General features: G+C 25.9%; 1 protein-coding gene and 2 non-coding genes across 6 annotated transcripts in view; 2 read left to right on the top strand and 1 right to left on the bottom strand.

Moving 5' to 3' along the window:
* Positions 1 to 17,086, bottom strand: part of LOC123267371 (serine/threonine-protein phosphatase 4 regulatory subunit 1-like) — a 96,485-nt gene that overhangs the window by 64,213 nt on the left and 15,186 nt on the right. The gene's annotated exons all lie outside the window — the stretch shown is intronic.
* Trnah-gug lies at positions 7,902 to 7,973 on the top strand. Its single transcript has one exon. It is a non-coding gene; the product is annotated as a tRNA-His (tRNA).
* On the top strand, positions 8,112 to 8,183 carry Trnah-gug. Its single transcript has one exon. It is a non-coding gene; the product is annotated as a tRNA-His (tRNA).

The following is a 17,086-nucleotide window of genomic DNA, read 5'->3' as shown; positions in this document are numbered from 1 at the left end:
TCTAAATAATAAAACAATAATAAAAGTAATGAAAAAATAGCTTTAAAATTAATTATTTGACCAGAAGAAATAATAAAAATGAAAATATTAAAAAATGATAGCAAACTGCCTGGGCTTGTTACAAAAATATGACGATATTTAAAATAACGTTTCCATTTGGATGTAACAATTTTAACTAAAATGCCAGCTTCCCAATTACTAAACTACTATACCTATGGGTCACAAAATAATTGTCTAATTCTTTCAATTACCGACAAAAACAATTAAAAATAAAATATCGAGTTAATTAAAAATAGAAAGGTGGATTGCTTGAAACACTTGGAAGCAAAGAAAGGCTCGCGTAAAAAATAACTCTGCTGTACGGTTAGGGCAATAAAAAGCACCTTGGAAGGTAGTGTAGGAGCCAAAGAAGACCAAAAAAGGTTGAAGTTGAAGGCAGGACAGGAAGAAGTTAAACACATGCTACGAAAGGCTCGTGCCACGATCAAAAGTGTTTGTCTGTTTCAATATAAATACACATGTACATAGATGTAGGGTGTTCTTGTGTGCGTCGTGCTTACATTGCAGCTGTCTTACTACTCTCTTACAACTTAAAACTAGTCGCGTATTTTTTTTTTAACTTTAACTAATGTACATGTATATGTATATGGAGTCTCAAGAAAGTTCCCTCGACATATACGCTACGCTAATATATATACTTAACATCGTCTTCATCTTCTTGTCTTTGTCTTTGTTGGTTAGCATTAGGTCTCGTTCTTTGTCAAAAGTTCTTCGACTTCAAGCCTTCTTATAAATTAAATTTGAACGTGCAGTGGCTCCCGCGAATGCTATATGTTATATACGCGTATTAAGGATCAGAACTCTCTCAATAGAACAAGAACAAGAACTTCAACCACCTGGCTCAAAATTTTCGACTTTTTTTTTCGCCTGATGTTCAATGCCCGCCAACTGGACTTCGTGAAGCCGAAGAAATTAAGGGAGAAGTTGTAAAGAAGTTATATACATCATCTATATTATTCTGTCATATTAACGTTTCCGTTTGAAATATTAATAATTTATACTATTATTCCAAGTAAATTCTAACCATTTTTAATATAATTTTATTTAAAAATCATTAATCACTAACAACATTGCAGTCACTATGTGACTGCCGTGACTTGTGAACTATAAAAAAATAAAATTTTGCTTTGTTAAATAATGACTTTTGTTAAATTGCACTGTACTTTTTTAACTACTAGAATTTGAATTTGCGCGCGCAAGCGCGCGCCTGACTATAGCATTTGCATATATTTTCATGCTTATGATATATTCGACCAATCACGTTACGAATAGTTTGATGCCACATACATTTCATCTCAATTTTATATTAGGATTGACGTTTTTAAAGATATAAGCTCATCCCGATGTTACACTCATCAAGAGCTTCAATTTGAGTACCCACATGCATTTTGATATATTTTTCATAAATATATATATATATTGTATATATATATATATATATATATATATATATATATATATATATATATATATAAATATATATATAAAATGAGATGGTAAAGTTAGTATCAAATCTTCCGTACCACTCGAGTGGGCCAAATAATTTCATACGAACTTTACCATCTCTCTATACCTTTACGTGTAAAAGATGCAATTTCGAAAATTAATTACTCAAAAATGGTGCGGTCAATTGAACTAAAATTTTGGTATTGAATTATTAATATATTTATCATTCGATAAAAAAAATTTCATAATTTTCTGTTGAAATACTTATCACGCAACAACTACCTTAATAATATAGATTAATAAAATGAATAAAAATAAAAACTCAAGTTTAAATCAAAAATCAAATTTAAAAATTTTTTTTTTCTAGCGGTTCAATAATAACTTGAAATTTTGAGTAAAATATTCAATATATGAAAAAATTATAAGAATATTTTTTTGTAGAAAATTTAATTCTCTACAAAAAAAAAGTCTCAATTAATTTTCCCGTATTTCTTATCGTTAAAAGATATTCAAATTTTTTGGTTCTAAAGAATTTTTTTGGAGTTAATCTCAAAAATAATATTTGTAAAAGATTAAATCTAGAATTTTGGGTAAAATATTAGAACTACAAAAAAATCATATCCAACTTTATTTATAGGAAATTTGATTTTCTACAAAAAAAAGTCTTCATAAATTTTACCGTATCTTTTCTTCTTTAGCTAAAATTCTAAATATTTTCCATAAGCCCAGAAAATTTCAATAAATTATCTACCAAAAATTCTTGCAATGTCTTCATCAAAATAAATTGCCGGTGCTTAAATACGAGAATCAAGTGTCTAAGATATTTCTCAAAGAGGAGTTTAGTAGGAAAATGAGAATAAAGTTGATCCTGCAAAGGATACGACAGCTGGTCAAATACTATACTACTACCAAAGTGAAGCTAAAGTGTCGAGCCGCTACAGAGCAGAGTTCTATCCAAGGGGACACAGAGACGAAAAAAAAGTAAAACAGAAGCAAAAAAAGTATTCGGCCTGTCTCGCAGTTTTTACAACGACAAGAAGTCAAATTTGAGATAGGTCTTCTGTGTTTTTGTTTGAAATATCAAATAAATGGAAACTTTACTGATGTCGTGATGGCGAACTAGATATTGAATCCGCTCTGACATTTTTTAATATACATATACAGTCTTACAGTCATCCAATATCAACTAGTTCAATCAATTTTACAATATTGAACGAGAATTCTGCGGTTTAATTCTATATATCTGTAATTGTTTCATATCACAAAAAATCTAAAAAAAAACAAAGTTCATCTGATTTTTTCTAATTACGAAATTTTTTCTGTGCAAAAGATTTAGACAAAAAGTTGTACAAGTATAATTTTGTTAATTAAAACAAAAATGACTATGCTACACAATGGTACAACAAAAAAGAAAAGAGAAATGTGGTGATTTAGAATGTAGATAATGAAAATTTATTCTACTCATTAAATGTCTATAACATGACCGAAAAAATAATAACTTATGGCATGAATAATAAAATTTAAGTTAAGATCACAATCTTTTGGGTTGAAAGGGAGGAAGAGATTAAAATCGTTTTTAAAAAGTGGCAAGTTTTTAACTTTAGACAGCAAATGTTTTAATTTACTTTAATATTAAGTAATTAGCTATATAATTCAAAGAATAAGATATATTCTGTCTCTGGAAAAATTGTATTCATTTGATAAAATTATATTTTTTTTTTTAGTTAAATTTAGTATAATTGGAAATGACCTGACCTGAATCTGTGCTCTTTTAATGTTTTAGCGATTATTAATTTATTATGACAACCTTTAAGAGTAGTTTTGTAAATTTAAATTTTGTCATATGTCATCTATTGATCTATATAATTAAGAAAATAAGGAAAATTTTTTGGACATATTTCATTATAAAATGAGTTGATTTAAGGTAGTACGGTTATGAAAGCAATATTTCAAGAAATCCTCGAAACTTTGAATATAAGTCATTAAATACATAATACATATGCTGTTAAAATTTGAAGACGATTTACCACACCAAGCTCGAGATAATTGCAATTGAAAATGACATTTTTGTACATGTAACATAGGAGAAGCGTGGGAAAATGACATTATTTTTTAATTTTTCCATCGAAAGAATTTCAAGACTTTATCAAAAACTAGTAGATTGAAGAATATGATATTTCGAACAATTAAAAAAAAATGAAAAATTTTTTACCATGTAGTTTTCGAGATTAATTAAAATCAATTTCACTTTTAGAGGATTATTTTTAGGAGGGGGGTACAAAAACAGCCGCTAGTCACTGAAACCGTAGTGTGTGTGTATATGTATAGAGAATATAGTAGTGACGAGTACAGTAACGTTAAAAATCTTAACCTACAACCTTAGCTCTGTCGATACGTATAACATGGATAGCGAGTCAAAATTTTTGATCTGGATTGTCGCGGAGGTACTACCTTAATGAAATTTGGTACCGTCAGAAAGGTCGTAATTTAAATTCATCTTTCTATAATTCGATATTTTTTCGGTGATAGTCAAATTATTCTCTAAATAATTACATAGAATAAAAATTGTACGAAAAATTACAATTATCACATCGTAAAATTCATGACCAGACTTTCGATATCTTCACGTTGATAATTTAGAAATTTTTAATTTATAAACATTATAAATTTTTAAATGTAAAATTATAAAAATAAAGATATTGAAAGTCTGCTCCTGGATTACAATATAACAATTTGTGACAATTGCAATTTTTCCTACAACGTTTTTTCCGTCTAAAAGAATAAGCAAATTTTTTTACAGGCTTATTTTTATTTTGAAAGAGATTTTATGATAAAGTTTGATATTATCAGAAAGATCGTGGCCAAAATTTGTGCCTTTTTCCAATTCTATACATTTTTTGGTGATAGTTAATTTGCTATATTAAATTTTTGAAGGAGTTTTAAAGAGTTAATTTATTTTATAATTTTTTTCATCAAATTACTTGTAATTGGTAGATTAAAATTTATTTGGAAAATATTTAAACTTATTAAAAATATCAAAAAATCAAGCGAAATTTTTTTGATTTTTAATTCGTAATTTTTGGCAGTCAAATAGCAACCAGGTTGCTAGTAATTGTTAATTCTTTTGATATCGATTGATCACTTTCGATTGAAAATGAGAATCTCTGGGTGTTTAGATTCAGCGGCTGAACATTTTGCAAGGGATAACATAAGAGTGCAAAAGGCTGAAAATGTGTCTACAAGAGATGCGAAACACGGCTGGCTGGGTAAATTTGATGGAGTTTTTTATTTAGCTGGTGTGCCATGAAATGGTATAGGCACAGTATGGAAAAAACTTTTGACGGGTATTGCTGGGCATAGACATATATTTGGTTACCGTGCTAAAGTTTAGTTGAGGCTTAACACGATCTGTTGTACGTTTAAACGTAACATGATAACTCCTTGGGCAGTTCCATGAATCAAGACCGTTGAAATACAAGTTAACTCATATTTATTATATATATTGTATATTAGGCATACATAAGAGTTGGTAACATATATGGATGGAGAGTTTTAATATGTAAAGACTGCACTAACATTTAAGAATATACTGAATTACACGGATACATTAGTCGGACACAAAGTTTAGGCATGTCTGAACATATATGGTCAGGTACGAACTCACTAAACATTAAGGTATGAACAATTTAAAATTTCCAAATATATCAAGTATTATATTTATAAAATAAAATGTTGAGTAAATTTTACTTTAGATAAATTTTTTTATAGATTATCATTTTCAAAAATAAAAAAAATCAATTTTAATTTACTTCTATGCCATTTTTCTATGATCTTAAATTTGACTGATGGTTGATTATTTTTATTAAAAATATTATTATTAAAAATTTTTTAACATAAGTTTAATTCTAGAAAATTTTTAAATAGAGACTTGTAATAAATGGAGGAAGTTGTAGATACAATTTTTTTTTTAAATTTATTATTTACAATAAAAAAGTATAAGAAATATTTTTTAAAGTATAAATATATTTTTTTCTGATTTTGAAGTTAGCTATTTAATCATTTTTACCAAATATTTAATTAAAAAAAATTTTTAAGTAAATATTTGTAAAAAATAAGAGAATTGTAGATAAAATTGCTTATAATTAATCATAAAAAAAAATAAAGCTTGACAAACTTCAGTGCCATGTTGTTTTTATGAACAACTTATGTATGATCATATATGTCATAAAAATTAATTAGTATAAAACATGAAATTTTATGATTTAGATAATTATGATTTGAATTGTTAAAATAGTGAATTTATTTAAAAATAATATTTTACTCATGTTGTTAAAATTTTACATTTTTTTGTAAATGATTAAGAATTTATTTTTAATTCCTACACTGATAAAAATTTTAACTTGACTCAAGAGCAAAAATCTTGAACCAAGAATACCAATTGGAAGAAATTCATTTTCTTCCAATTGGTGTTCTTGGTTCAAGATTTTTGCTCTTGAGTCAAGTTAAAATTTTTATCAGTGTATTGAACATTTCATCGACTGCGTTGTAATTTTCGTAACACTTAACTATATTAATTCTATTGTTTCATTGTTGAAATAATTATATTTGATTTACGAATTAATAAAATAATTTATATGATTAAGTTACTAGGAAATGTTTTACATAAAGAACAATCCTTCTTCCTACCATTAAAATAAAAATAATTAGTTTACTTAATAATATTGCGTTCATGTGACTATAAAAGTTGAAGCATGGCTAAAATTCATTAATAATTATTTTTATATTGTCGTGTATGATTAATTTTTCTCTAGTTCCAATAAAAATAACATCAAAATTGTAAATGTAGTTATAATTATTTTTTCAGCTATAGTTATTTTATAAAAAATTTCTAAATTACATAAGAAATAAAATAACTGGGAACAGTTTAATTACATGTCACACAATTGATACGTAAAGCAATTAATTTTCCAGAAAAAAAAAAGATTTATGATTGTTCTTAAAACCGATTTAAAAATAAACTGAAAAGGTCTGTTGGCTTGAGATTAACTAATTACTAAAAATGAATAAAAATATGTAGGTTAATAAGAATAAAAGCGATAAAGTGGTTTATAGTCTGTGACAGTTGGTGGGTCTGGTTGTGGAAGCTGGAAGTTGATATGCCGGGGTGAATATAGGAGAAAGGTCAAATTCGTCGGGGGCTAAACTCTCAGACTTGTTTAATAATTAAATGATGGAAAATGGGACGAGATGTGTCGGCTAAGGAGACGAGAAAGCACTTAGTAAATGTCTTACTTTATTTTAATTCGCGTCAACCCTGCCTACTTTCTTCCAGATGTTAAACTCTATCGATTCCGCTTCCACCGAGAACATTAATTGTCAAAAATTTCAGGGGACCTGTTCTAAAAAAAGTTTTTTTTCCGTACAGAATTACGGTGAAAGGAAATGTTTTATGATAATTTAAATGGTTAGTTCGTGGAATAACAATAAACGAAAAAGGTAACAGTTTAATGTAATGTGTTACAGTACTCAAGTTAAAACCTTTAAACCCTAAATATAACGCCCTCGCGTTTCGATGACGCTATTTATGCTTATTTTAGTAACACGTTCACTGTTTTTCTGTTTAAAAATTTTTATTTTATGGTTTTTGTATTTTTAATTAATTATTTTGGTCATTTTAGATTTTTATAAATTTTACTATTGAATATTTATTGTTTTATACCCATAATTATTTTTAATTTATCAAGAAAAAATTAACATTAAATAGTTTTTTTGGAGTATTTAAATTTTATTCGATAGTAATTGAAAATTTTTTTGTTTAATAATAAAACAATTAAAATAAAAATGTAAAAATTGCCTGTCTTTAATCAATTGTTGTAAAAATTCAAGATTATAATTAAATGATTCTATTGTTATTTTTTTTTATGAAAAAAAATTAAAAAAAAAAAATATAATTATATTTAACTATTGGAGTAGAAAATTTATAATTTATTTATTACTTTTTTTCTATGAAGATATTTTTTAAAATCAATAATTATTGAAATAATTCATAAAAATTATTAATATTACTTTCACCATGTTATAAAAAAAATTTTTTTCAGGAAACATTAAACTATTGAATAAAATAAACATTTAATTCACTAAATGTAAGAAATTAAATTAATAATTTTTTTACATCAAAAGTATTAAATAAAATTTTTATTCTATAAATTAAAAAAAAAAAAAAAATAGAAATTAGAATCAAAGCAAAGCAAAGCATACAGACTATGTATATACCACGTTACTGTATGCACGATAAGCACACTATATATCGTGCGCCGTCACGGTTGGATTGCTAAGTATACTGCAGAGTAAGAACAAGTCTCGACTGAAGAGAAAGATTTCCAACGCTTCCAATAGCTGTGATCGTCTAGTGGTTAGGACCCTACGTTGTGGCCGTAGTAACCCAGGTTCGAATCCTGGTCACAGCAGTGTTCGCACTGTCACAGTGGGAGCATAACTTTTTTTTTTTTTTTTTTTCAGACCGAGAATTATTATTATGCTTATGTACTGCGTACGGAGTAGGAGAAAACGTGAAATGAAGTGAGCGTTTTCCAACGCTTCCATTAGCTGTGATCGTCTAGTGGTTAGGACCCTACGTTGTGGCCGTAGTAACCCAGGTTCGAATCCTGGTCACAGCAGTGTTCGCACTGTCACAGAGGAAGCAATATTTTTTTTTATTTTTGCAAAAAATTTTTTACGTTCGCCAACTATTAGTATTTAATTTTTTTTCATTTTTTCATTATTTTTGAGATTCCTACCCATTTTAACTACTTATATTTCTTTAAAATATACAACTCTTATTTCAATTACTTTAAAATTTACTTTTTTTTTTCTTTTACACGCTTTTTATTAGCATCACCTTTATGTTTATATATTTGTAACCGACTCTTTGGACTTCATTTTGACCCACATCATTTACTTTTCAGTTTGATTTTCTATAAAATCGTGTTTATCGCTTTTTAAACTATTGTTATTTATAGTTTATGATATAAAATTTGTTTCTAATCAGAAAAATAGAAACAAAAAAAAACTTAGAAGTTTAAAAGTTTAAAACTTAAAAGACTATTTAACCTTAATGATGTATACTATGATAAAAATGATGATTATTTATCGATTAAGATTAAACTACAAAGCAGTGTGTGAATTAAGTTGAAAAAAAAATTTTTTTTTAATTATAATCGTCAATAATTAAAAAAAAAAAACTATTTTCTGTAAAAATGGATATTTTTGCAAGATTAGAAGTATTAAACATATATTTATGATAACTTAGAAAAAAACTATTTAATAAAAACATTTTTTTTTATTTTTTCAATACCGAGTACGATAAAATAATAGTGGATTCTGTTTTAAAAATTAAGTGTAGTTTATTAAACTAAAAATTATTTTTTCAATATTTTATTTTTAAATATAACGATTGTGAATATTTTGAACGAGATTATGAAAGAAGATTCTGTACAAAACGAAAAAGTTACTAAAATTGACAGGAATTTTTATAAAAACTGAGATTGTCAATTTCAGACAATTGATTTTTTTTTTTAACTATTCTTGATATATTATTTGTATATATTATGAGTTAAATAATTAGGTTAATGGAGAAATAATATTTTCATTATTGATTTGACATGAACGAAAGATCTCTAGACTATTTTATTATGTTGATGTAAGCTTTTTATTATCCGACTATATTAAAATAAGCTCTTAATAGTAGATTTCATAAAAATCTAACTATTGCAGTCGTCTTCATGGCGCAACTTTTAAAAAATTCAGCTTTGTTCTGACTTATTCTAAGCTAATGTGATACACTGATAGAAGGATTTATTTGTATTAAAAAATCTTTGTTAATAGTTAACAAATCATTTATTAGAGACCACTTTTTAGTATTAAACAAATATTTCTTAGTATTTAAAATGATTTGTTTGTATTTAATAAATCTGATATTCATTTATTAAATATTAATAAATCTTTTTAAATACTAAAAAATATTTGTTAAAGACTAAAAAGCGGTCTCTAATAAATGATTTGTTAAATATTAACAAATATTTTTAACTATAAACAAATCTTTCTATCAGTGTACATGTATAATATAATCTTTTAATTGTTTTCTTTAATTCGACTTGAATGTTCGAATTTATGTGCAATTAACTAGTCATACCATGTAATATTGCTGAAAGCTATGCTTGATGAGCAATTTATTTCAAATAAATAAATAAAATTTTTTTAAGCAGAAAATCTATTCAAAGTTATTTTTTTTCTAACTTTCATGCAAAAATTACAAAATGAATGGTTAAAGATTTAAAAAATTAATATACAATTTTTTTTAGATTAATATAACAAATCAATTTTAATATTAAAAAAAATTGCATAAAAAAATTTTTCAATTTTTACAAGTAGCATTTTTGAAAAATTACTTTTCCATCAATTTATTTTTTCATAAAATCCTAAAAATTTCCATATGTGTTAATTTCAGCAATATTTAAGTAATTAACTTCATTTATTTAAACAGTAGTGTTAATATAATATAGTAATAATTTATTACTTTTTACTTTTTGCCTTAAGATTTATTAATAAGACTTAAAAATAAAATAATATTTATAAAAATTTGGTTTAATGTTCCAAAAAAGTCAAACTTTTTTGCAAAATATAATTAATATTTATAAGTTTGAGAAAAATAAGTTAAAATATTAATTAATAATTTGTTTCAACTAATTAAAAATTGTTTTATTTCAAAAACTCTGAGATTCTGATTTTTTACTCTGTAAAACTGATTAGTCCAATTTTCACTTATTGCAATATTAAGTACAAAAATTATATAAAAATTTGTTTTAGAATGAATACTAAAAATTTAGTAATTCTGTAAGCTTTAATTTTAAATAAATTATTTTTCACTACTTTAAAAAGTCAAAAATTCCAAGTTCACTACAGAATTAATAGAAAAATCACTTTTTCATTTGTAGAATTTTAATTTTCAATTAATAAAAAATCAACTAGTTCAAAATGTGACTTTTCATTATTAAAAATATTAATAACTAATCATTACTAGAAGTATCATTTCTCCATTTTTAAAAAGTAACTATTCAACTCCAATTCAGTTTTAGAGAGTACACAGTGTAATAAAATGATTAAATAGATATTAATATCACAGCAGATACATTATATCAGTTTTATGTACGAAATAATTTTTATATGAAAATAAAGTTGATAATCAAGTTTTACTGGTGGTGCAGAAATATTCTGGTAGAAAATTCCTGAAAAAGTACATACTACTATCTAAAGCTGATACAATTTAGTGTGATAGATCACATAGATGTAAAATATCCACACAAATAGTATATTTGGTAGTATTAGTATAAGGTTGTGTGTCGGCAACCCCTGGAATCGCGGTACGCCACCCGGGTGCATCGGAATCGCGTCTCAGTAGGGTGTGTAACGCCGGCAAAATGGATAAAGTCTACACCTGGCCTCCGGATGGTCGACGCCGGCACGCGCTGGTTCTTTCCACAAACTACCACTGAGTGTTTCTCTCTCTAGCTCGCGAACATTATTTTTTGATTTTTTTATCCTCCATCCTCAATCCTCGAGCCCGTCTCGCTCTCTCATATGTACACTTATTCTCGTTTAAACGTGCCGGTACGGGTCTGGTTGAGTTTAGTTATTGCGGCGCTGGAACCGGCGCGAGGGCACACACCTGCCCCTTTACCAACACGTCCCCCTCGTCGTCGTAGTCTCCGTCATCGTACTCGTCGCGCTAAGCGTAATGTAAGGGCCCGGAGGGTCGTAAATGCACACGGATTACTACTCCCTTGTGCGTCCAAGCACCGCTGAGAGAGATGAAAAATTACTATTAGTACTAGTAGTCGTAGTAGTAGTAGTACTAACCAATACAAGGGAAAAGAGGAGAAGAAATGACGGGTGTGGAAAGCCGACAGCCGGCTGCTGCTTCTACTCGCTTCTTCTTTCTCTCTTACATTATATCTTTCATTTTATCCCGAGCCCTTGAACATTTCAGTCTTTAGTCTTCTCTTCACTTTTTCTCTTTTTTACAAGCTTATACTCCTCCACCTACTTTTACGTTATCTGATAATTATTATCAATTTTTTTTTTTTATAGCGCATCGATAATAGACTTACAAAAATTAGATGATTCTTAAGAAAATGTAAAATTAAAAAAACAATTATGTAATTTCAATCAGAATTTGGTGGGATTTGTTAGAAGTTTGTTATCATGGAAGAAATTCTGCACGTACAAATAAAAAAAAAATATGAATGTAATTTTTTAAAAAATATTTTTTCAGTAGAAAATTATTTTTTTAAATAAAAAAAAAAATTTTTTATCATACTTGTATCAAGAAAATTTTTATAAAAATGTTTTTTAACTTCCCGTTAAGAAAATTGAAAATTTTCAAAAAAAGAGAAGTTATTGATTTTTTTCTGGAGAATTGGCTGAGTTGATTGAAATAGTTTTTTAATTAATTCAAATAAAGCGATTCATATTACATGTTTACCTATCATAATAGAGGAAGATATCGATATTCTTTTACCAAGAAATTAATCAATTAAATAGCTAATTTTTTATTTTTCTCAATGAAGTCTATTGAAACTTACCAAATTAATCAATTATGAAAAGAGATTTGTACTTAAAGTAGTTTTCATACTAGATTCATTTTTAAAAATTTTTTTTTAATTCACACAGAAATAATCTTATTTTTATGATGAAATATTCAATTTATGAGCTATATAATTTCGAAAGTATTTAATTTAAAAGTTAAAATTTTTAAATATTTTATACATTGCATTATTATAACTAAAAATTTCTTTATAAAATTGTTTTGGAAAAACAAATTATCACTAAGTAAATAACCAATAATAAATAAAAAAAAATTTAATTAATTATCTTAAAATTGAGTCTTATAAAAAATTTGTATTTTATTTAAAAAAAAAAAAAAAAATAAATAAAATCATTCATGCAGATTCATTAAAAATAATTCTTTAAAGTATGTTTTCATAAAAATATTTAGAATCAGTGTAATGCAAAATTATTTTGGTGTCGATTTTTCTAAATTTAAAATATTTGAATTAAAAAATGTTTTATGATTTATTTTAATTTTTGGCAAGTGTCGTTTTATTTTTAAATTTTATTTGTAATTTTTGTATAGTTGCTTTACAGATATTTGATATTGAAATAATACCATTGAACCGTTCACTGATTAAATGCTTTACTATTATTGTTATTATTTTTTTAAATTTTAATTAATTGATTTTTTCTACGTCAAAGCGGAAATTGATTAATTTGTGTTGAATTACATAAACATAAAAATCTTTAAGTTGCAAAGCAAGCATAGAATTTTGAAAATTATATTATGGTGTAAAATAAAATTTTTTTTCCATAAAATTTAATAGTTAATTTAATAACATTACTAAATAATTCAGTGAAATTATGACATTTACGATTTATTTTTAGAAAAATACTATATTATAAAAAGTAGGTTGTATATTCCATGAATCAATATTTTAAAAAAAGTTCACACTTGAAGAAACTTAAATATATAACACGAATCAATTTTAAAATATTAAATTTCCTTTTCTAGGATTGCACAAATAATTTCTGTTGTTAAAAAATGATTTCTAAAAAAAAGATTTGAATCTGGGCACAAGTAAAAATTTAATATGATAGATATAAAAAATGATTTTTAATGAAATTGTTATCAGTTAATTCACAGAAAGATTACGACAGTATACGTAAATGAATTTATATAATGATAAAAGTATCACACGTGTATTACTAAGAGTAATCTGGCGCCAATGATTACATGCAAACCTCATATCGTTATATGTTGTATATACATGTATATAAACATATAGATATACAATATAATAGAATACTCGTTTAAACGATGATGATACATACTTTGAGACCCAGACGTTGACGTTTAACTTTAAATTAATAACAACGTTACATATGACGCAACTCAAGTAAAAGTAACTTAACTCGGCGCTTAAACTTTAGATTTAATGTATTGTCACAAAACATATAATATATATATTTCAATTGTAATACGGGTATAAAATTTTTTATTTAATTTTTCTGATTGTTTCAAATAAATCCGATCGCTGTATAAAAGCTCAAGTAATTTATGGATAAATTAAGTACTTATTAAAAAACTAACATTTAAAAGTTATTTTTTTGACATAAAAAACCGAAAATTTAACGAAATTTTTCACTAAAAATACAAAATTTCAAACCGAAAAAATTATTAGTAAAACTAAAAAATTCAAATTGTGGATTAAATATCGAAAATACGAAAAAGTCGATAAAAATCTTTCTTGTAGAAAATTGAAAAAGGTCCTTGTCAACTTTTTCTTATTTCGCATCGTTAAGAAAAAATATAAATTCTCGAATTTTTTAAAAATATTTTTTGTAAATTAGAATAAAAATATTTATAAAATTTTAAAATCAAAATTTTGAGTTAAATATTAAAAATCCGAAAGAATCGTCAGATATTTTTTTTTATAATTAATTGAATTATGTACAAAAAAGATATTCATCAATTTTTCTGTATCTCTAACCGTTTTGCTAAAATTTAATTAAAAAATAAGAAATTTTAAGATTTAAAAAAAAATTTGACATTGTTGCAATTGCAAATTAGTTAGACGAAAAGATAAAATTAAAGTACCATAGAGATAAATTTTTTGCTGCAGGTTACAACCTTTAAAGGTAACGATTTGTAGTTGCATTATTTTGTGCAATAATGCGCAATCTGGTTATTCATCACAATCACGTTAGTGTTTCCAGGTATTTTTATATATAAGCTAAATATAGTTATAAAAGTAATTTCATTATTATTATTATTATATAGCGTACACGAGATCTCGTGCAGTTGGTGTCTGTATCGTATCAGAATGAGTAACGATCGTTAAAATATGTCCGGAACAACGTGAGTATCTAAGCAAAGATGACGATGCTAGTTCTCGATAACGGCCTACTTAGTCATTCAATGATTCCTCAACGATAATAGTGATAAAAAATAACAATAATAAATACGATAAATTGTCACTGTACTGAATTAATTCAAGTGCAATGTGTGCTTGTACAACATTGTATTAACAATTATTGGAATTTAGTTTTGAAGTTGTATCTCGGAAATTAAACACGATGATAGTGATATTATATATAAATTATATACATCGAAAATTGAATATTAATACAAGAAACGGATTGTAAATAATATAATTTTGTAAATTGGATTAGATAAGACCAAGTTAAATGAACTCGAGTGTCAAAGTGGACCAGACGGCACGTAGACAACCTGAACTATTACTGGATCACTATATGTATTTATATATTTATGTATATATGTATAGAAGTTGCAAAATAGAGAAATAGAGGAATAGAGACAGGACCGAAAGATGGAGAAATACTAGTGTACTCGAGAGTCGAGAGTAAGAAGGAATATTTAAGAAAGACGACATGGATGATAGAGCTAAAAGACACGAGAGCTTTTCTCTGGTTGCTTTTCGTGGGTGGTTTAATATTACAGCGCATTTCCTGAAATATTATTATAAAAGCTTACTCATCTTCTTCTTACTCGCCTTACTCTAAGCTTCATTTTTTAATTATTATTAATACGTTTCCCAGGATACTTTTTTTTTTTTTATAATTAACGGATGATGATGATGAAGAAATTTAGGAAAATGTTTTTTAATAAAGTTGTTTGATAATAAATTTAGAGTTTAATTGTCACTTTTTTTTTGGCTTTAATAAGTAAATTTTTATTGAAAGTATGAAGAAAAAATTTTTTGAGCTTATGATTTTTAATAATATATTTTAGTTTTGACCAAATTAAAAATTTTTTTAATTTTTTACATTTGAAAAAAAAAAAAATGATTTTTTCTTTTTAATTATAAGAAATTTGAATTTATAAATTTGAAAGAAATAATTTTATTGATACTGATGTTAAATTTTTAAAAAATTGTATTCGAATTAAAAACAATTTTTGTTTTTTCATATTTTTAATTTTTTTAAATTAAACGTTCGTTGACTTGCACAAATTTAAAATTATAAACTGAATAATTAAGATGATAATTTAAAAAATTGAAAAATTAATTTAGAAAATTTCATAAACATTCAATAAGAAGTAAAAAATAATAAAATATTAACATTACTACGTTCAATTGGATAAAATTAATTACTCTAATTTTACTGAAATTAACACCTAGCAATTTTTTAAAAATATTATTATTATACGGATTTCTAGTGTACAGACGTAATAACGCCCTTTTACACCCTAAGCCTCATCATTCTGCTTAGTTAACTCTGCCTTATCATTGCGGCTGTGGACCGACTTGTGCCTTCTGTACCGCATTTGCCCTGATCCTCACCACTCGGCTATTGGAACAGTAACATGGGAAAACCACAGAGAAAACCTATGTTAGTACAGTCGGAGCAAAGTTAAGTCTACAGTGATTGATAAGAAACTCTTCTTTATCGACCATTGGAGCATTAGGCCCCTCTCCTAGTGTGCAGAGATCCCTCGCGCTAGCCAACGCTGACTAGAGTGGTCACCCATTCAAGTTGTTGATTAAAATGTGTGATCGCCCAAGTCAGACGTGTGCCGCCCGGCTATCTTTGCCACTTCCAGAGGCTGGCAACGTAACGTAACGCACATATTTTTAATTATAATCACTGAATAATATTGGTGCGTGCTGGGATCGAACCCGGGTCCCACTCTTTCGAAAAGCGAGCACCGAGCCGACCAGGCCATTGCGAACCTCCAATTTTTTAAAAATATTAAAATTTATTGTCATATCAAACTAAGATAGATTTATTTTAATTTTAAAAATATCTAAATACTCATTTTGTAATTTTTAAATGAATAATTATTGTTGTGTTTTTATTCAATAAAAAATTAAAAAAAAAAAAAAAAAAAAAAAGAGGATTAAGGTAAAAGCCCCAATATATGATCATGTACCAGTATATGATCACTCCATGTATTTGTATACCTATATTTGTGAATATAGATATACAAATACATGGAGTGATCATATACTGGTACGTGATCATCTATTGGGGCTTTTACCTTAAATCCGTAAAATTTTTTTTATTAATAATATAAATAAAATCTTTCTTGGAGTGAATTTCACTTCGAAGAAATTAAATCAATAAAAAATCATCCACCATTTTACTTTGCAATTTTTTTATAGTGTATATTAAAACTACTCTTTATTCAAGTTTTATTTTTATTAATGATAAAAGTAGTAATTTTTTGTTTGTATTTAAAAGAAAATTTACTCAAATAATGATTAACATAAAAAATTGCAAATTAAATTGGAAATTTTTTATTTTATTGCATTGAATAATTTTTTAAAAAATTACTAATCACTTGGTCATTAGTAATTTAAATAAATATATACATGTAGAAAATAAAAAAAAACCTACAGATGTAATTTAAAAACATTTTTAATAATTTATTGATACGACAAAAAATGACATATGTCGGCAGAATCAAGTATGATATTAATAAAATAATTAGCGATGAACGTCACTC

Source organism: Cotesia glomerata, linkage group LG6 (genome assembly GCF_020080835.1).
Source record: "Cotesia glomerata isolate CgM1 linkage group LG6, MPM_Cglom_v2.3, whole genome shotgun sequence".
In the NCBI taxonomy this organism is placed as follows: Eukaryota; Metazoa; Arthropoda; class Insecta; order Hymenoptera; family Braconidae; genus Cotesia; species Cotesia glomerata.
Note: the sequence above shows the minus strand (reverse complement) of the source record. Positions and strands in the feature narration are given on the sequence as shown.